The 22,714-nt window shown below is 41.6% G+C and overlaps 1 long non-coding RNA gene across 2 annotated transcripts in view; it reads left to right on the forward strand.

The window, feature by feature from the left end:
- Gm35154 overlaps positions 1–22,714 on the forward strand; it is a 90,216-nt gene that overhangs the window by 13,960 nt on the left and 53,542 nt on the right. The window contains exon 3 of one of the 2 annotated variants that reach the window (XR_001779767.2): positions 18,531–19,572. The exons of the other annotated variant lie outside the window; for it this stretch is intronic. This is a non-coding gene — a long non-coding RNA (predicted gene, 35154). Of the gene's footprint in view, positions 1–18,530; positions 19,573–22,714 lie in introns of those variants that run through there. 2 annotated transcript variants of the gene reach the window in all.

The raw sequence follows: 22,714 nt of genomic DNA on the forward strand, positions 1-22,714 counted from the left end.
TCTTGTTTAGCAAAGGTAGACGATTTGTTTCTTGAAGAGACTCTTCCGCTTGTACATCACTTTTATTAAGAAAATGATTGCAGACATTTTCCTGGTTGTCCCCGCCCACCTTTGAATTTCAATTCTTTTTGTTTTTTAATTCTTCTTTTTTTAATTAGGTATTTATTTCATTTACATTTCCAATGCTATCCCAAAAGTCCCCTACACGCTCCCCCACCCACTCACCCACTCACCCACTCCCACTTCTTGGCCCTGGCGTTCCCCTGTACTGGGGCATATAAAGTTTGCAAGACCAATGGGCCTCTCTTTCCAGTGATGGCCAACTACGCCATATTTTGATACATATGCAGCTAGATACACGAGCTCCGAGGGGTACTGGTTAGTTCATATTGTTGTTCCACTTATAGGGTTGCAGATCCCTTTAGCTCCTTGGGTACTTTCTCTAGCTCCTCCATTGGGGGCCCTGTGATCCATCCAATAGCTGACTGTGAGCATCCACTTCTGTGTTTGCTAGGCCCCGGCATAGTCTCACAAGAGACAGCTACATCTGGGTCCTTTCAGCAAAATCTTGCTAGTGTATGCAATGGTGTCAGCTTTTGGAAGCTGATTATGGGATGGATCCCTGGATATGGCAGTCTCTAGATGGTCCATCCTTTTGTCTCAGCTCCAAACTTTGTCTCTGTAACTCCTTCCACGGGTGTTTGGTTCCCAATTCTAAGAAGGGGCAAAGTGTCCACACTTTGGTCTTCGTTCTTCTTGAGTTTCCTGTGTTTTGCAAATTGTATCTTATATCTTGGGTATTCTAAGTTTCTGGACTAATATCCACTTATCAGTGAGTACATATCACGTGAGTTCTTTTGTAATTGGGTTACCTCACTCAGGATGATGCCCTCCAGGTCCATTCATTTGCCTAGGAATTTCATAAATTTATTATTTTTAATAGCTGAGTAGTACTCCATTGTGTAAATGTACCACATTTTCTGTATCCATTCCTCTGTTGAGGGGCATTTGGGTTCTTTCCAGCTTCTGGCTATTATAAATAAGGCAGCTATGAACATAGTGGAGCATGTGTCCTTCTTACCGGTTGGAACATCTTCTGGATATATGCCCAGGAGAGGTATTGTGGGATCCTCCGGTAGAACTATGTCCAATTTTCTGAGGAACCGCTAGAGTGATTTCCAGAGTGGTTGTATAAGCTTGCAATCCCACCAACAATGGAGGAGTGTTCCTCTTTCTCCACATCCTCGCCTGCATCTGCTGTCACCTGAATTTTTGAACTTAGCCATTCTGACTGGTGTGAGGTGGAATCTCAGGGTTGTTTTGATTTGCATTTCCCTGATGATTAAGGATGTTGAACATTTTTTCAGGTACTTCTCAGCCATTTGGTATTCCTCAGGTGAAAATTCTTTGTTTAGCTCTGAGCCCCATTTTTAATGGGGTTATTTGATTTTTCTGGAGTCCACCTTCTTTATATATATAATATATAAAAATATATATAAATATATATATATTTATATTGGATATTAGGCCCCTATCTGATTTAGGATAGGTAAAGATCCTTTCCCAATCTGTTGGTGGCCTTTTTGTTTTATTGACGGTGTCTTTTGGCTTGCAGAAGCTTTGCAATTTTATGAGGTCCCATTTGTCGATTCTCGATCTTGTAGCATAAGCCATTGCTATTCTATTCAGGAATTTTCCCCCTGTACCCATATCTTTGAGGCTTTTCCCTACTTTCTCCTCTATAAGTTTCAGTGTCTCTGGTTTTATGTGGAGTTCCTTAATCCACTTAGATTTGACCTTAGTACAAGGAGATAGAAATGGATCAATTCACATTCTTCTACATGATAACCGCCAGTTGTGCCAGCACCATTTGTTGAAAATGCTGTCTTTTTTCCACTGGATGGCTTTTGCTCCCTTGTCAAAGATCAAGTGACCATAGGCATGTGGGTTCATTTCTGGGTCTTCAATTCTATTCCATTGGTCTACTTGTCTGTCGCTACACCAGTACCATGCAGTTTTTATCAAAATTGCTCTGTAGTAAAGCTTTAGGTCAGGCATGGTGATTCCACCTGAGGTTTTTTTTTTTTTTTTTTTTAATCCTTGAGCAGAGTTTTTGCTATCCTAGGTTTTTTTTGTTATTCCAGATGAATTTGCAGATTGCCCTTTCTAATTCATTGAAAAGTTGAGTTGGGATTTTGATGGGGACTGCTTTGAATCTGTATATTGCTTTTGGCAAGATAGCCATTTTTTACTATATTGATCCTGCCAATCCATGAGCATGGGAGATCTTTCCATCTTCTGAGATCTTCTTTAATTTCTTTCTTCAGAGACTTGGAGTTCTTATCATACAGATCTTTCACTTCCTTAGTTAGAGTTATGCCAAGGTATTTTATATTATATGTGACTATTGAGAAGGGTGTTGTTTCCCTAATTTCTTTTCAGCCTGTTTATTCTTTGTGTAGAGAAAGGCCATTGACTTGTTTGAGTTAATTTTATATCTAGCTACTTCACTGAAGCTGTTTATCAGGTTTAGGAGTTCTCTGGTGGAAATTTTAGGGTCACTTATATATACTATCATATAATCTGCAAATAGTGATATTTTGACTTCTTCCTTTCCAATTTCAATTCTTATCTATCCTTTGTTTATCTATGGAGGCTAGGAAGTGTTGACCAATGCATAACTGACTACTAAATATGACCCAGTCAGCAAGATCTGAAAATTACAGGCTCAGGGGAAGGACTTGGGTTGTGATTTATATAAATGAAGAGGAGACCAGTGTAGGTAGTATTCATCATTGATCAACAGCCCAGACTCTAACTGTGTAGAACATGAATTGAACTGAGTACCCCCACAGGGCTCTCTTTGGGAGTGGAAGCCACAGGACTTGTACACAGCTGTGTCACCACAGTGGTTAACCTACCATGGGGGAATTGGTATGTGGTGGGCAACATTAGTCACCATGGGAAATGATTTGGCTCTTTCTGGGCAGGGGAAATTTGTTGTAAAATAGAGCTTTCTATAGAATACTCCTTACTGAGTTGTTCAACACACTTCACAGAACAAGAGATTTGTACCAGGAGCCCTGGCTCCAGATCTCAGCAGTGGGACGAGACATTGTGTCTGCTTTAGTTTGTGCAGCCATTCAGAACTCTCTGGGGCCTGTTGACTTCAGGTTTGCTGATTGGGGCATACTTTGTGGAGACTCACAAACTGACCAACCTGTGCACTTAAAGGGCTGTCAGCACCAGTGTCCTATCCAGCTGATTGTCTAGAAACTTCTTACCCACTGGCATAGGTTCTGACTTTTCCTTGGTTTATCTCCTTGAAGACTCCAAACTCCTTTGAGATTCCTGCACTTCACATTTAGGATTACCAGGATTATTACTAGAGTGGTTTCAAAGAAAAGGACTGGCTATCTGGGCTCATTTTCTATAATTTGAAACAGTGGTTTCTAGGAAGGCTGTTCTCTTCCAAAGTCCATGACAACACCACTGATTGTTGTGTGAGGATACTATGAAAGAATAGTCAGAGGCAACCAACACAACAGCGGGTACTAGGGTTTTGGTTTGGTAGCTCAGGGAAGGAAGAACAAGTTAATTAATCGTGATGATAATCCTTTCTACCTTGGTCAAGCCCAGAAATCTGAGCCGTATTAGTGAGGATAGTACATAGAAACCCAGGACATAGTCAGAGATGCAAAATCCCAGTTGACTTTTTCCAGGCATCTGCACTTGGTGCCTTTTCTCTACTCTGGAAAGTCAATGCTGAAGAGCAGATGGAGTTGGCAAATGAATTAGAAGTCGCTGTGCCATGATCAAGTTCATTAAGTCCTCGGAGCTTCAGTATGTCACCAATAAAATAAGAATTAAAAAGTCAATGTGCTGTGTTGGACATAGCCTACACACTGACTGGCACATGCTGGATATCTGTCGAGAACACATAAGAAGCATTGATCAAAGATGGCAAAGATCCAGACAGCACTGAGATCAACGACGGCAAAGACCCAGAGAGAGAGCACCGAGACCAGCGATGGCAAAGACCCAGAGAGAGAGAGCACGGAGATCAACGATGGCAAAGATACAGAGAGCCTGAGATCACCGACAGCCAAGATCTGCAGAGCACCGAGATCAATGATGATAAAGTGTTTTAGAGCCGACTTTTATTAATCCAGCCCTTCCTCCTTTCACTAAGAAAGGTTTCTTAATGGTGGAATTTCTTCTCTTAAGACGAATACACGTTCAGGGTCAAGTTGTAAAGCTGGAGACTTGGGTCTCCCGTTAGCGTTTCATCCTCTGATACATGGATTAAACAAACTTCATCCCATGAAGCACGGCCAGTGCCCATCCAAGGCTATGGCTCTATGTCTTGTGCTCTTCACATATCATTGTAATATGAAATCAATTGTTTTTAGGATTCTTAGTTTATTAATAAGAAAATTTTAAATATGTTCTCTTTGATAAAACTAAGTCTAATATACGAGTTTACCCAACACAAAATCCAATGCCTAGAAAAATGTAAGATGTTATTGCTAAATATTCAGTTTTATAACTGTGTTGGCTAGCTTTATGTCACCTTGACACAAACTAGAGTTAACTGAAAGGAGGAATCCCTAATTGGTAAAATGCTACCATGAGATCCAGCTATAAGGCATTTTCTCAATTAGCAATCAATAGGGGAGGGCCCATTGTGGGTGGGGCTGTCCCTGGGATGGTGGAAAGCAGGCTGAGCAAGCTAGGGGAAGCAAGCCAGTAAGTAGCACTCCTCCATGGCCTCTGCATCAACTCCTGCCTCTAAGCCCCTGCACTATTTGAATTCCTGTCCATACTGCTTTTGATGTTTGTGTGTGTGTGTGTGTGTGTGTGTGTGTGTGTGTGTGTATAATAAATCATTAAACCGTTTCCTCCCCAAGTTGCTTTTGGTCATGGCATTTCAACACTGAAATAGTGACCCTGATTAAGACAATAACCAAAATTGCAGAAGCTAAGAGCATCTTTGTGTGACTGGTAAAATCAACAGACGGAGTGTGATTCTTTGAGCATTCACATGGGCTCATTGAAAGGCATACACTTTGTCATATGGGAAGTCACAAGCATAACACATGTGGAGCCTATGATCTTGGAACCCTGGACTCAGCATTTCTCCAGCCTCATCCTTTCTGAATACTTGTGCAATCTTGGTTTACCTGTCCCCCGAATCATTTTACCTCCCCACACCCCCCAGATTCTTTTGATATGCGTCCCATATACTATTTGGTTTTAAGTATGGGACAATTTTGATACTGTTCTCTGTTTGGTATCTGTTTCATGATCACTAATGCTGTGGGAGCAAGCCCAGGTTTTAGCATTAGATATGCAAGTGTCTCTCTAAGACCAGCCATGATTTAGCTACAAGTTATAAGAGATCAAGCATCAGTTGTCTTAGAGTCTACAGCAGAGACTGTGTTGCCTAGAGTTATTATAATCATTTGCTATGTACTCAATAATTGTTTGATTTTTTTCAACTCTAGTCTCCTTTGTCCTTCACAGCTGTTTCTTCAACTCCAACTTTCTATATTGAGAATTTGGACTGTTCTGCTACGCTGTAGAAAATGAACAATGCCTCTGTTGCATAAAATCACTCTAATTGTCTCAAAAATGGTGTGTGAACTCCAATTGAGAGCCCAAGCACAGGACTCTTGTATCTGCAACTTTCTCCTTTTACACACCAGATCAACTGTCTGGCTTTTTGATGTAGTTCACTCCTTTTTTTGTTTCCTACTGCTTAAAGGTCTTTAGTTTTTTTTTTTTTTAAATCATCTTTCTGAAATTTTGATTAGGCAGAATTATCTTTTTTGGGATCCTGACCTGTTGGGGAGAGCCATCTCCCAGTCTCCTTGGGTTTCTGGGAAGGCAATATCTTTTTGGTAGGTTTTGAGACAGAGTCTCATTGTAAAGTCTAGGCTGGCCTCAATCTTATGATCTTCCCACCACAGTGTCACAAATTACAGTTATGTACCAGTACAGTTGGCATGGGATGAATGCGACATGAACTTTTAAGTGAAGGAGAGTTGGGAGCTATGGGCAGGACAAAAGAAACCAGAAGGGCTGGGGCAAGCTGGGGCTGATATGTAAGAATACCAATACTTCTAGAATAGCTAACACTCTGGGTGGATGTAGACCCTTATTGGGTGGAGAACAGGAAGATGTTTTGTGGGGGGAAGGGACTAGGGAAATGTGCAGTTGGGTTGGATGTGCTAAGCACTTTGAGTAGACTAGGGTTGGGCAGGTTTGTCTGGACAGCCTTTCCAGAGGCTGTAGCTGCTTTCCTTGGTTACTCTAGCTCTCCTCTTCAGCATATTCAGCTCTTGCTGTCTACATATGCTATTGAGGGAAACCTTGCAAGAGCTACACTGTATACCCTGCTGGGCACTCCTGCTAACTTCAGCAGCTTAGCAGCTGGAACAGTGTAGTTCAATCATAAAGCACTGTGCCTAAGGGAGCACAACCCCGACAGTGGTTTCCCTCTTTCCCTCAGACCTGCTAACATTTGAGACTTCTACAGATACAATTCACAGAAATCTCCTCTTCTCTAGAACTCGAGAGTGTTAGAGAGTTTCTTAATCCACCCCTAAAGACTATCACATTCCCCTGGTACCTGCTGTCTCACTCCTTTGTTTTTTCCGCACCCCCACCCCCATGTCCTTTGTGCCTACCAATTTGTTCTTCAAGAACAAGCCTAGCAGTTTGTTACATGGACAGTTTGATGTTTCTTTTCTGTATTCCCTAAAGGACATGCTGGTGTAGATTTGGTCTTTACTTATTGGGTAAAGGAAACAAAGAAGCCAAGCAAGAAACATGCATATGGCTTTATTGATAGGTCAAAGAATCATGACAGTATGCAGACATGTATTTGAGGTTATATATCTGGATGTGCAGATAGGAGGAGGAGAAAGGCACTGGACCTGGCTTGAGCTTCTGGAACCCCAAAGCCCACTCCCAGTGACACATTTTTTCTAATAAGGCCACACCCACTCCGACAAGGACACACCTCCTCATCCCTATCAAGAAGTGCCTTGCTACCCTATAATGAGCACACAGTTAAGTATATGAGCCTATGGGGGTCATCTTTTTCAAACAACTACAACTATCATGTGAAAAGCATGGTGCAGGCAGGTAGGCATTGTCTTAGAGCAGTAGCTGAGAACTTACATCTGACCCACTAGAATGAGATGGGAAAAGAGACTTTTGAAACCTCAGAGCCTTCTCTCAGTAACACATGACACATTTCCTCCACCAAGGCCACATCTCATAATCCTTTCAAAAAAGCTCTACCAACTGGGGACCAAACATTCAAATATATGAGCTTATAGAGACTATTGTTAATATAGAAGATAGTCAAAGTAATAGAATTGGCATTGCTAAAAAAGTGTTAATTAGATTTGCTTAAGAGACATTAAATCACACAAAGTAAAATTTACCTAAAGGAGCATTGTCCCTAAACACCCTAAAGATAAACTCTGCTAGCCAGGCCTGTGAGAGATAAGCAAAATTCAGGATGTTAGTCTGCAAATGTTTATTCATTAGGATTAACCAATCATTAAACCCAACCCCAATGGCATACCTCCACGCAATGCAATGGTTCTCAACCTGTGGGTCATGACCCCTTTGAGGGTCAAGCAACCCTTTTACAGAGGTTGCCCAAAAGCATCAGAAAACACAGACATTTACACTACAGTTCATAACAGTAGCAATATTACAGTTATGAAGTAGCAACAAAAATAATTTTATGGTTGGAGGTCACCACAACCTGAGGAAGTGTATTTAAAGGTCACAGCATTAGGAAGGCTGAGAACCACTGCTCTAACGGGTAATTCTGTGATGGGGGCATAGGGTCCAACCATCATTAAGTCCAGGTCTGCCATTAGGTTCCCTGTGGTCTTATCAGTAAAGATGTAATTTGTAACTCACCTGAGTAGGCAAGATGAGCGTGGGTAACATTCATTAAATGAACCATACTAATGTACATAAAATAAATCTGACAATATGTAATATCTTTGCTGTGTAAATCTCCTATCTGCCCAAGTGGTCAGACTTGAAATCTCCTGTCTTTCTTTACATTGTTCAAAGTATAACCTAGGGCTGGAACCCAAAAGAGATTTAAGGAGGACTGTGTTTACAAACACAAAGTAGCTATACATTAGTAAAATCTCCTGCTTAATACCACCTTTTATTTTGGCTTTAGCCCTAGTTGGCCAGGCAGGTTAGTAAAGACCTTTGCTTCATCCTCGGTGTGTAAAGTGATTTCTTACTGAGAAAAGCATATTATTTTTATAACATTCTCACTCAAACCACCACCGACCCTAAGTGATGGCAGAATTGATATTCTCCCTTGAAAAGTAAAAAAAAAAAGCAATTTTAGTTTGTGAGTTTGTTGTGGGGGATCAAGAAATATAATATTAACAATGTCATTGAATTAGAATCAAGTGGTTCATAGAATAGTTCTTCAGGAACTATACAGTAAATCATTGCTTAATTTTTTTAAGATTACAATATATATCATTTCCCCATTCTCTTTCCATCTTTCTTTTTTTTTAATTAGGTATTTATTTCATTTACATTTCCAATGCTATCCCAAAAGTCTCCCATACCTCCCCCCCCCCACTCCCCTACCCACCCACTCCCACTTCTTGGCCCTGGCATTCCTCTGTACTGAGGCATATAAAGTTTGAAAAACCAAGGGGCCCCTCTTCCCAATGATGGCCGACTAGGCCATCTTCTGATACATATGCAGCTAGAGACACCAGCTCCAAGGGGTACTGGTTAGTTCATATTGTTGTTCCACCTATAGGGTTGCAGATCCCTTTAGCTCCTTGGGTACTTTCTCTAGCTCCTCCATTGGGGGTCCTGTGATCCATCCAATAGCTGACTGTGAGCATCCACTTCTGTGTTTCCTAGGCCCCGGCATAGTCTCATAAGAGACAGCTATATCAGGGTCCTTTCAGCAAAATCTTGCTAGTGTATGCAATGGTGTCGGCATTTGGAAGCTGATTATGGGATGGATCCCCGGATATGGCAGTCTCTAGATGGTCCATCCTTTCATCTCAGCTCTAAATTGTGTCTCTGTACTCAAGAAGGTAGACTCCAGAAAATCAAATAACCCCATTAAAAAATGGGGCTCAGAGCTAAACAAAGAATTTTCACCTGAGGAATACCAAATGGCTGAGAAGTACCTGAAAAAAGTTCAACATCCTTAATCATCAGGGAAATGCAAATCAAAACAACCCTGAGATTCCACCTCACACCAGTCAGAATGGCTAAGTTCAAAAATTCAGGTGACAGCAGATGCAGGCGAGGATGTGGAGAAAGAGGAATACTCCTCCATTGTTGGTGGGATTGCAAGCTTATACAACCACTCTGGAAATCAGTCTGGCGGTTCCTCAGAAAATTGGACATAGTTCTACCGGAGGATCCCACAATACCTCTCCTGGGCATATATCCAGAAGATGTTCCAAACGGTAAGAAGAACACATGCTCCACTATGTTCATAGCAGCCTTATTTATAATAGCCAGAAGCTGGAAAGAACCCAAATGCCCCTCAACAGAGGAATGGATACAGAAAATGTGGTACATTTACACAATGGAGTACTACTCAGCTATTAAAAAGAATGAATTTATGAAATTCCTAGGCAAATGGTTGGACCTAGAGGGCATCATCCTGAGTGAGGTAACCCAATCACAAAAGAACTCACGTGATATGTACTCACTGACAAGTGGATATTAGTCCAGAAACTTAGAATACCCAAGATATAAGATACAATTTGCAAAACACATGAAACTCAATAAGAACGAAGACCAAAGTGTGGACACTTTGCCCCGTCTTTCCATCTTTCAAACCCTTCCACATACCTTCTCAAGTTTATGGCTTCTTTTTCCTTAATTGTTGGTATTATATTCTATATTAATTTTGGACACATAAATATAACTTGCTCAGTCTGTATAATATATAAAATATATAATGTTTGTATATACATGTTTTCAGGGCTGGACCTAGAACCCAGGCTTTCACAGCTAGAAAAAAAATTCGTTCCCCCGGCACAGGACCTTTAGTATTAGGCAAGAGATCCTGAATGTACTGCTAACTGTTAGGTGACTCTGTTCCTCAGCAACTCAGAGGTTGGAGACTTTTTTCTCCTAAGGAGTAAATATTTAAAAATGTAGCTTTTCAAACAAATATGAAACTCCATAAATATGTATTTGAATTAACAAAGCAAGTGACTATATTCCAGGTAGTTGGGTAGATGGCTAAGACTGTATAGTGTTGATTACTACAAAGGGGAGATGGACCTCTGTGTCCTTGGGAGTCAGTGGCAAGAGTTGGGTAGGCTTTGTTTCTGATTTTTCATCCTCTGCTCAGTTTGATTAAGTGTCAGTATCTTTTACCTGCACCTCAGTTATAGACAGTTTCAAGTCTTGACCCCATGCCTGGCTCATTGGGTGAGTTTTCCCATTAACATGGCTGTCTTCAGTGTTAGAGGCTGAACCCACTCTGAGTCTTTGTTGATCTCTTTAACATACTCACCTATTGAGGCTTGTAAAACCAAGAGACTAACTATAACAAAACAAAACAAAACAAAACAAAACAAAAAAACAAAAGATAATACCTTTTTTTCCTGGATTGGTTTTGGTTGGCTTATGAGTTCCTAAAGATGTTGAGATTTTATTGATCATGTGATAGTGACTCTCCACACTGCCCTTGTTGTCCAAAGATGTTTAGAGAGCCAGAGATCTCAGGTTGGCAGCTTCCAGTGAAAGCCAATTAGCCTTTTTGTACATGCCAAAAATGTTCACAAGCTTTGCTTTGGTTGGATTGTCTGTAGATGGAAGGTGCTTTGTAGCAGCAGAAACATTAATGGTCCAAGTTAGCTCTGAAGTAGGAGGGAAGGTGTGGCACATGTTCGAGGGAGACAGGCACTGGAAGAGCGCTTTATGAACGATGATGGAGGACTTAAGTTATACCACCCTCTCCAGACTAGAAACCTTGGCAAGTTTCTAACAGCCTCATATAAATTCTGTATAATCATCGTGGGAGTTGCTTTACACTACTTGTTAATTCGCAGAGGACATTCCTCATGGTCAAATTCTCTCCTAGCTACGACTCCATGTTCATCGCTACAGCACCTACTACTAGATCTTGCCCATGCACCAGAAAAAGAAAGCTAAAGTGAACTCCAGTGTCCATCTGCTTGTCCATCCGTCTGTCCATCTGTCCATCCATTGGTATCATGTTGTGTCCCTCCTCCCCCCTGGCCCCAAGCAATCAGCTTGTGACATCAACCCTATATAGTTGACAATGTTTTCTGCCTCAGAGGAACAGCAGCAGCAACAACAACAACAACAACGACAACAACAATGACAACAAAGATACTCTGGACTGAACACAGCTTCTTCATCTCCAAATTCTGCCAAAGCCTTAAAATTCTCTGGTCCATCTCCTGGGCATATATCCAGAAGATGTCCCAACCGGTAAGAAGGACACATGCTCCACTATGTTCATAGCAGCCTTATTTATAATAGCCAGAAGCTGGAAAGAACCCAGATGCCCCTCAACAGAGGAATGGATACAAAAAATGTGGTACATTTACACAATGGAGTACTACTCAGCTATTAAAAAGAATGAATTTATGAAATTCCTAGGCAAATGGATGGACCTGGAGGGCATCGTCCTGAGTGAGGTAACCCAATAACAAAAGAACTCACACAATGTGTACTCACTGATAAGTGGATATTAGCCCAGAAACTTAGTATAGCGAGATATAAGATACAATTTGCAAAACACATGAAACTGAAGAAGAACGAAGACCAAAGTGTGGACACTTTGCTCCTTCTTAGAATTGGAAACAATCACCCATGGAAGGAGTTACAGAGACAAAGTTTGGAGCTGAGACGAAAGGATGGACCATCTAGAGACCGCCATATCCAGGGATCCATCCCATAATCAGCCTCCAAACAATGACACCATTGCATACACTAGCAAGCCTTTGTTGCAAGGACCGTGATATAGCTGTCTCTTGTGAGACTAGGCTGGGGCCTAGCAAACACAGAAGTGGATGCTCACAGTCAGCTATTGGATGGATCACAGGGCCCCCAATGGAGGAGCTAGAGAAAGTATCCAAGGAGCTAAAGGGATCTGCAACCCTGTAGGTGCAACAGCATTATGAACTAACCAGTACCCCGGAGCTCTTGACTCTAGCTGCATATGTATCAAAAGATGGCCTGGTCGGCCATCACTGGAAAGAGAGGCCCATTGGTCAGGCAAACTTTATATGCCCCAGTACAGGGGAACGCCAGGGCCGAAAAATGGGAATGGGTGGGTAGGGGAGCGGGGGGTGGGGGTGGGGAGAGGGTGTGGGGGACTTTTGGGATAGCATTGGGAAATGTAATTGAGGAAAATACATAATAAAAAAATTCTCTGGTCCAAACAGATCATATTTATTAGAAGTGCACTGAATTTTGGGATGTCGGCAGGGATTGCTTTGAAGTTCCCCTTCTAAGACAAGGGTGTCCTTTTATATATCACCCCGGTTCATACCAGGTCCTTGCGGTCTGTCAAAACAAGCCTGCAAAAGGACTTTTGCTAATAAGTCACACGCACCATGAAGTTGAAAGAAAGCTTGCCCGTTTGGCCTAGAAACATTTTGTGCATAAAAAGTACCCCTGGGAGGCAGAGGCAGAGATAGGCAGAAAAGGGAAACACTGCTGGCTTCAATACTAGATTCTGCTCTTTTGTGCGGTCCCTGGCTTAGGAGTCAAACAGATTTATCACATGAGGAGCATTAGTAAGCCCAGGGCATGAGAGCATCCAGCCTGGCAGGGAGGCTTTAAGGAACTCTGCTTCTCTCCATCAGGAGCTGCTGTAAGATCCTTACCCCCATCCCCCACCCCCCAGTCCTCCTGTCAGTGCTCTTGGTTTTCAATAATTGTGAAAGTTCCTCTTTTGTAGAAGGATTTACATCTTGGCTTTGTAAAAATCATCCTGAATTTAAGCTGCAACTATAAAAAGTCCCTAGCGAACGAGAAGCGGACTTTCTGATCTAAGTTATGGGAAAGTGGGCTTTTCCTTTCTATTTAAAGAAATGTGATTTTTTTTTTTTTGGTAATGCATTAGTAATTCTAGTGAAAAAAAAACTTTAATAGGGACTTGATTTCCTTAAACGATCATGATCTTTAAAACCACCCATTTCTGCTTCAATACATCACTTTCACATCTTAGGAAGAGTAAAACGATTTAGGAGTTGGCAATGAGGTCACTCATGATGCAGCAATTCTCACATAAAGTTTCAGGAAAAGGGTTAAACCAGAAGAGATTCACTCACTTTATGAGCTAAGGGGATTTGGTTATTTATAGTCAAATACAGTATGTGTTAGCTAAATTTTACTATGCTTATCCCAATGTAATTTCGGTGAACTATTCCTTTAATATTCTTATTCCTAATTCTCACTAGACTAGTTTTTAAAACTAAAAATCGTATCAAGCGGTTCCCAAGGAAACTGGACATAGTACTACAGGAGGATCCCACAATACCTCTCCTGAGCATATATCCAGAAGATGTTCCAACTAGGAAGAAAGAAGCATGCTCCACTATGTTCGTAGCAGCCTTATTTATGATAGCCAGAAGCTGGAAAGAACCCAGATGCCCCTCAACAGAGGAATGGATACAAAAAATGTGGTACATTTACACAATGGAGTACTACTTAGCTATTAAAAAGAATGAATTTATGAAATTCCTAGGCAAATGGTTGGACCTGGAGGGCATCATCCTGAGTGAGGTAACACAATCACAAAGGAAATCACACAACATGTACTCACGGATAAGTGGATATTAGCCCAGAAACTTAGGATACCCAAGATATAAGATACAATTTGCAAAACACATGAAACTGAAGAAGAACGAAGACCAAAGTGTGGACACTTTGCTCCTTCTTAGAACTGGGAAGAAAACACCCATGGAAGAAGTTACAGAGACAAAGTTTGGAGCTGAGAGGAAAGGGTGGACCATCTAGAGATTGCCATATCCGGGGATTCATCCCATAATCAGCCTCCAAACGCTGACACCATTGCATACACTAGAAAGATTTTGCTGAAAGGACCCTGATATAGCTGTCTCTTGTGAGAGTACACTGGGGCCTAGCAAACACATAAGTGGATGCTCACAGTCAGCTATTGGATGGATCACAGGGCCCCCAATGGAGGAGCTAGAGAAAGTACCCAAGGAGCTGAAGGGATCTGCAACCCTATAGGTGGAACAACATTATGAACTAACCAGTACCCTGGAGCTCTTGACTCTAGCTGCATATGTATCAAAAGATGGCCTAGTCGGCCATCACTGGAAAGAGAGGCCCATTGGACACGCAAACTTTATATGGCCCAGTACAGGGGAATGCCATGGCCAAAAGGTGGGAGTGGGTGGGTAGGGGAGTGGGGGGGGGGGGAGGGTATGGGGGACTTTTGGGATAGCATTGGAAATGTAAATGAGGAAAATACCTAATTTAAAAAAAAAAGGAAAAAAAAAACGTATCAAGTGTGGCTCAGGGATGAGGCTGTACCCGGTGAGAAGAGATGACTCTCTTCCTCTCACCACCCACAGTCCTGACTCTTGACTCTTCTCTGTCCATGTGTTCTTTCTAGCTGGCTTTATTCCTTCACACCGTATTGTACATTGATGACTCTGATATATACTTATTCCCCAGCAAGCTCTTTCCTGTATCTTAAACCTGAATATATGGCAGCTGTCCAAACCTCAGCTCATCACCACAGACCAACCCAAAAGTTATTCCCCCAAGTCATCTCCCAGCACCTAAGAACCAAGGAACCACCCAAGCCAGGGCCTCTTCTGACGTACCATGATTGTGATCCAACCTTACAAGTTTGGCTCCAGCTCTGGTCTCCTCCATTTTCATGCTCATTGCCCTAGGTCTTACCCTGTTCTTGGGCAATAGTCTTCTATTTACTCTCTCTGCTTTCTGCTGGGCTTCATTATAATCAGCCTTGTTCTTCCCAGACCCATCTCTCCGAACCACATTTCGGATTAAGTGACTCTGTTGTGTTCTAAGTTCCTGTGATTCCACAAAAGCATGGGATGGAGTAGAGATTCTTTAGCATGGTGTTTAAGGCCCCCTGTTCTTTTCTTGTCTTAAGACATCTAGTTTTACCTATTCATCTATGCCATTTCTCACTATTTGGCTTTCTATTGATCAATATAGCTGCTTAGAATAGATTTTCACTTTTCCTGACGAATGTCTTTTTAACTTAATTGTTCTTCTTTTCATGTATGTGTGTTTGTATACATGTGGGCATATTTAGTGCACACATGTATGCATATATGTTCAGGCCTGAGGTTGATATCTGTGATTTTTCTCCACCATCATTCCTTCCATTTATCCTCTGAGGCAAAGTCTTTCAATCAAATCCAGAGCCCACCTTACCAATGTAGTTAGTGTCATTAGCTAGTAGAGATGCCCTACCTCTGCCTCTGATTCTGGAATTACAGGCAAGCATTCTCTTACTTGCATGGGAAGTGCTTTAATTATGAGAGACTCCTCAGCTCTCTTTGTATTTCTTAAAGCCCTGGCTAATGTCACTGAAGCCAAGACAACCTGATCCCCTCATCCCTGCCTGCTAAAACTTCTGCCTGGGTAAAGATAACTGTTTCCCCTTTTGTGTGTGTTTTCCGTATTGTGGTCTCTGCTCATGCTGTGATTATCACCTATCATTTTTATGTTTTATTGTTTTTTGCATGTTTATTTTATGTTTTCTGATCACTCTCCTCTACTGAACTATCAGCAGTCTGAACTTGGGGGATTTGTCTAGTTTGTGTTTCCATCCCACGAACTTATCACGGTCCCTTTAAGTTAGTAAGCATAGTTGTTGGGGTATTTATCATATAACTATACCAGTTAGTGGTCTCTGTAAAGACACTCATAAAGCTTGCTCCTCTGAAGGCTAGGGAGGAAGCTCAGTCAATAAAGCTTGCCTTGCAGTGCAAGGATCTGCATTGTGTCCTTCAGAACCAGGACAAGGCTGGTGTGGGGATGCTTGCTTGCAATCCCAGTCTGAGGGAGGCAGAAATGGGTCCATTCGTAAGGCTGCCTGGTAACTCACCCTAGTCAAATTGGCACATTCTAGGCTTGGGGGAACTCCTTCCTGTGGGGCAGGGTAGGGGTGGGAGTGGGGTGTAGGGAGTCAGAGGGTGGGTGGAATCTGAACTTGAAGTTGTCTTCTACCTTCCACATGCAACTGCATTTTCTCCCCTTTTCTTCCTCTTCTTCCTTTTCCTCCTCCTTCTCTTCTTCTTTTTCCCCCTCTCCCCCTTTCACACACACACACACACACACACACACACACACACACACACACACACACACACACACACACCATTCACTTTCAGGGAATGATACACAAAAGTTTAGATTCACATGGCTGAAGAATTAGAAGTCCATACTCATACAGGATAGTTTTCGAGAACTCACCTGCTTTTTCTACATTTTGAATTCCAAAGTTGTTATGCTTGCATAAAAATTATTTTGCCTTGGCAACTCTTCCTCAGTTCATCTACAAAGAATTACTGCTAACACGGGCAGTTGATTAGTGTAAGAAGGTGTTATGGTCTAATCTTTTTTTTTTCTTCAGGTTTGCTCTGACTACCCTGGAGTTTATTTGACTTTAGATTCATTTTATTTTATTTTATGTGAGTAAGTGTTTTGTTTAGTGCCCATGGGGATCCCCCTAGAACTGGAATTATGAATGGTTGTGAGCCATTGTGTGGGTGTTGGGAACTGAACCCAGGTCCTTTGCAAAAGCAGTGAGTGCTCTTAACAACAGAGTTAATCCTCCTCCCAAATTCTTAGGTTGAAATCCCAATTCCCAAGGTGATGGTATTAGAAGCTAAACTGGTCATGAGGGTGGAGCCTTCACACATGGGATTGGTATTCTGCTAAGAGGCCAGAGAGACAATCTTACCCTTTCTGCGGAGCTAAGATGTAAAGGCGCTGTCTGTGCTTTGAAAGTGGCTCTCACAGACAGAATCGTTCTATATCAGCATACATACCGTTATGTTAAATCTCCTCACTGCTGGAGTTGTGATGATATACTTCTATTGTTTGTAAGCTACCCAGTTGGTGGCAGTTTGATATCTCAGCCTTCAGGTAGTAAACCAGAAGGAGTTTCAAACATTTTGTGATTTAAATGAAAATTTCTATCCCTGTGAAAGTTAATAGCAACTCTAGCGTGTGATATAATACCAGAATTATATATGTGTGTATGCATGTATGTGTGCACATGTGTGCATATATGTATTTATGTGCATGTGTGCGTTTATGTGTGTGTATGTATGTATGTGTGTATTCCATGTCATGATAGCCTACCAGAGGCCTACACATACATGGTTTTATTCAGTTTAATCACTGTTTCCTGAGATTGGCTTGGCCTCACTCTCCCTAGCTCTGACTGAAAGTGGCTGGGACACTTCCTTCTCAGTCTATAGCCCAGGGGCTGGTACCAAGTAAAAGCAGGTAACTCACGAAGGAACCAAATGTAAGATCAAGTCCTACAACTGCCCAGCCCTAACCAAGGGCACAGAACTCACCACCAGTCTCTGGAGGAAAGCAAGGACATTAATCAATTTCCCCGGAAAATTTGAACTGTCTTTTCTGAAGCTTTTTAAGAACTGCATCTGAAGTTTTGGACAGCTTGCAGTGGAAGTTGTGTGGGGACCGCCTCCCGACTCGAGGCTGTTATTCTTCTGAAAGTCTATTTTGACCAAAGGAAATCCTGTTTCGCCAGCAGCACGGGCAGTGGCCCCGAGACGCAGTCTCAGGAGTGTTGTGAGGATACAGGCTCTCTTTAATCTCAGATTAAAAATATTTGATGTTTACAAGGTGTATTAGCGTAATTGGAATGCGTCTGCCTGTCTGCCAGCCTTCCTTCCACGATAGGACCTCATAATTAAAGAGCATCGCGTTCATGTGGCTGCCTGCATACCCTTTCATGGCTTCTTGTGAGCAGTTATGGTCAAGACCGTTACCCTAGGCCCTCGGAAAGCTCATTCAGACAGACACAGCTGTAACCAGAACAAAGGAAGAGGCCGCATTCCCTTAGAATCCTACCTAGTGCTCTGGGCAAAGTGGGAAACCAGACAAGTAAAACAGTGTATGAGAGGCGCATGGGGTTCCCAGACTGCTTCTGTGTGTGTGTGTGTGTGTGTGTGTGTGAGAGAGAGAGAGAGAGAGAGAGAGAGAGAGAGAGAGAGAGAGAGCATATGCATGTGTGTTGGGGGGGGGGGTCATGTCTTTAAATATATTCACAAGCCAAATATGAATGCGTGTATTTGCACATATACATGTCTGCATGTGTATATATGTGCCTGTATAAACCCACATGTATGTGTAGGCAAACATGTTATTTCTTCTCTCTTCCTGTTCTAAAAAAGAGTTGGTCATTTTTTTAAAAAATCTCTTTGTATGCATCTAATTCTATGGTAATTATGAACATACAGGTGTGTCCTTTACCTGAAAACACTTTTCAAGAGGGAAGACAATGTATGTGCCCTATGGAAGATCTGGATTAAGTCTTCCGGGAGTTCAGAGAAAAGATGAAACCTGCCAGGAAGACAAGAGGAGCAAAATTCAAATCGGAGAATACAATTCTTCCCTCGCGTAATAACAATATCATACATACCTCCCCCTGCAGCCCCCACCCCAAGCCCAAACAACCCAAACCAAAACAAGTGATAAGAGCTAAGATGAGCAGATCCCGTGTTGTTTCTGGCCCGACTGCTTTGGGGGTATTAAAGGAACTTTGTGAAAGTCTACTAGGGAAGTGAGGCAGAGGGTTTGTCCTCTTCAATTTTTTTAATCGCTTCAGCCCTGAGAACAGAACTATATACACAGTTTATGGAACTGAAACAGATCAAAATAACTTGTCAGCTGACCTGTCCTCATCACGTTGTAAACGGCGCAGGACAATCAGCTTCTGGACAGTTAGACAGAGTCGTCTGTCGTTCAGACATTGTTTTTAACAGTGTCAAAAGCACAGTGTTGTGATTCCTTTGGGTGATACACTTTCCTGGGATGAAAAGATTACTTTTCATATAGATATGGAAGAAGATGTCTGCCCTCATTTTGAACTTAAAATTGGTACGGCTTTACAAACAAGAACAACTCTCACCAGGGAGATGTTTTCCCAGTCTGCTGTCTGGGAGGAAGAGGCATACTGCAGGAAATGGACAATCTTGACCACTACACAAACAAATAGTTTCCTTACAGGCAACTCACCCTGACCCTAGATACGCACTACTCTCCGTTTTAGTTCTTCGGATGCACTTAGATATCTGCTACTTAAACAGGACACAGAAATCCTACTATCTTTCATGAGTGTTGCTTAAAGCTTTATTAAATTGCTTCATGTATAAATCAAGTCATGAGCAACCTTGGTTTCATTAATAAGAAGGGTGCACTACAACCAATTACCCTGCCTTCATTATAGACGTTCAAGAGGCAGGCAGGCTCTCTTTGATTTAGAGTTATTTATTTATGTATTTAATGCTTTCTCACTGTTCTCTACGAGTGCACGCGCGCGCGCACACACACACACACACACACACACACACACACACACACACACACAATACACTTAGTATTTCTTTATATTTGGGACCAGTAGCTTGCTGTATGCTCTGTAACATCCATCAGATAACCAGAAAACTAAGAACTTAGATTCCTTGGTGATATTTGGCATCAGTAAAAATGTGGAAGAAGCTAAGGGGGAAAAAGGCTGTAAATTTCATAAATTGTAGATCCTTGTCATTCTCTACTTCCTGCCTTGCTTCCTCGTCATTATTTTTTCTCCTAGGGATGTGTGGCACTGTTTGTGTTCACGTAGATGGCTGTGTGAAGTTTAAGGCAGTGACGAGATCGTAATGCAGACTTCTAGCTGAAGCGCACACTTTGAAGCAGTGTTCATGATTTACTTGTATTTCTTTCTTCCTTGAAAAAGAGTGATACATTCCCTCTCCCCTTTTTAGAAGTGAGGTTTTGTTGAATAATTGAGGCCTTAAGAAAAGTTACAACACACTGTCTTTAACATCCACAAGACTGTCTTTGCACGCAAACACTCTGTTGACGTCAGCAGATCTTGTGTGAAGTTCTTTTTTTTTTTTTCCTCCTATCTCTGGGAACTGGGCTATGGGGGTGGGAATGTCTGCAACATATGGACTGGACCTGGGATCTGTGGGTGAGTCGACTCTGACGCCATTTGGAATGTTAAAGTTTTCTAATAAAATTGAGGTTTCTATTATTTTCCTATAGGGCAAGAAAAAAAATGTATCCAGGATGACATTTATTCCAGTAACTTTTAAAATTCTGCCATTATATTTGAGAGACCAGCAGCTAGTTTATGGTTTATGAGAACTGGCCAGTGTTAAAAGATTTGGCATTTTGTTTTGGAAAACCATAACTGAGCTGAACTTATTAGAGCCTCTGAGGCTGATTTGTAAGCAGAGATAACATGTTTCTTTGAGTTGATGGTTCAGTGTAGCTGACGACATGGTCACAAACATTTACATCTTAAATTACAGTGTTTTCAGGGATAATGGGATGGATTGGTGGGCAAATTGTCTCTCCATCAAATCTTTATGACCTGAGTTGGTTCTTCATGACCCCACAGTGGAGAGAGAGAGAGAAAGAGAGAGAGAGAAAGAGAGAGAGAGAGAGAGAGAGAGAGAGAGAGAGAGAGAGAGAGAGAGAGATGTGACACTAACCTCTGCACACATGCTGTGGTAAACACACACACACACACACACACACACACACACAGACACTAAAATGAAATAAAACTAGTTTAAGAAAAATCTGTGGGCCGAAATATTTTTGGTTCGATTATTTGATATTTTTAATTTAATGCTTCTCAACCATTCACCTTTCTCGTGAAGGACATGAATTCACTTCTGCTAACATTGAACAATAGAATCATCTTTTGTGGTAACTAGACTCATTGCACTTGATTGGCAGGCTTTCCCTGCCTGTATTAGCTTGGGAGCAGTATAGCAATAAGTTTGACCTAGCGGAGAAGATAAGGGACAGAGTTGTGATGAGAACAGATATTCTCGGTTGTGTTTACAAGTGTCACTTTAATTGCAGTTTATAGAAGAGGGGAGAGACATAGTTCTCTGTAGATGGAGAAGAAAGGAGGAATTTGTAGTGGATTTTGAAAGCAGGATAAAATGTAGAAAATATCAAGATAGCAACTGAAGGTGGGAAATTTTACAGTTCATTTTGGGCTTCCTGAGGGGTCAGGCACTGAGCCATGGGTAGGCTCGGTTTCAAAGTGAGCTATATCTTCTTAGAGGACAGGCATGTGCCTGTGAATTCTTATTAGACCATGTGGTCTTTATTTATAGCTCCCATTTGATTGTGCTCAGTAGATTGTTACTAATAATGATAAATTCTGTGGGTTCAGAAACACCCCGCGAAGAACCTTTCATGTGTTTTTAGCCCTTCAGCTAATTGGAAGGGGGAAACTGAACAACGAAAAAAGTGTAACCAAATATTGTGAAACCCCCACACTGCTGCGCTTAGACCAGGTGTCTGGTAAGCCTTATCAATTCTAATCATTTTTAGCCTTATTTAAATTAAGTAAGGAGGACTTTTTTTTTTAAAAATCCTTGTTATTCAACTTGAAAGAGAATGGTTTTCAATAGTAGATCAATTAACAAGGATTTACTGAGTAGCTACTCTGCAGTCAGAACTTTCTTATAGATACACAGTGTAAGTAAGTTCTCTTTCCAGAGCTTAAGGTAATGTATGGAGTGTATGCGTCAAAGAAGCGATAAAGGGATGCTCTGTGTGCATCCTGGTAACAGTTGTCAAGGAAAGCCAGATAGCACAGCTGGGATAGCTGGGGACTGAGTGGACAGCAAGGACAGAGAAGGCCTGACAGGTGATGGAAGTACAGGGCAGAGCCCTGAGGGCGCAGAGTGCAGAGAGGAAGTTGTGAGAGGATTAGAGCCGATAGTGCTTCCCAAACAGTCCTCACCTCGCTTGTGACGTGTCCAACAAGAACCATGAAATTCTGTAACGGAACATCCAATGTTCCATCCCTTCCTACGCACAGCCCTGCCCGTGTGTCCTTGTGTCCTACATGCATGCATGCACAAGCAAGTCTAGAACCTCAAATTCTCTTCTGTCTATTTGTAGCTAGCAGTAGGAACTACATATTTTTTTTTTTATTCTAAAGGGTGGAAAAGTTTTGTGATAGTTGCTTTATTTGAGGGAAGCTGACATTTTATTGGTGAATGATTAGATTTGTGATTTTATTTTAAAATATCTTAAATATCCCGAATAAGTGATTTGCACAGTGGAAGGTTTCTCAGCATTCCTAAGAAAAGCCAAAGCAGTCAAAGCCTTTTCCCTTTTCAATAGACCATTTGGAAGTAAAAGTTAAAAACGAAGTATGAGAAATGCAGAAGTTATAAAGGGAACTTGAGAACTTATTTTTAGGTTATTAGCCAGGCACACTTCTCTTGGCCAGCTCTTGAAATATGCGCTCATCCAGAGAAACTGATCAAATCCAAATTATTTCCTACAATTAACACATACGATATATTTGTGTGTTTGTGCGCATGTGTAGAATATACCTATTTCTCTTTTTAGTTTTTCTTTTTCTTTTTTTCCTGAGAAAACG

Source organism: Mus musculus, chromosome 10 (genome assembly GCF_000001635.26).
Source record: "Mus musculus strain C57BL/6J chromosome 10, GRCm38.p6 C57BL/6J".
Taxonomy (NCBI): Eukaryota; Metazoa; Chordata; class Mammalia; order Rodentia; family Muridae; genus Mus; species Mus musculus.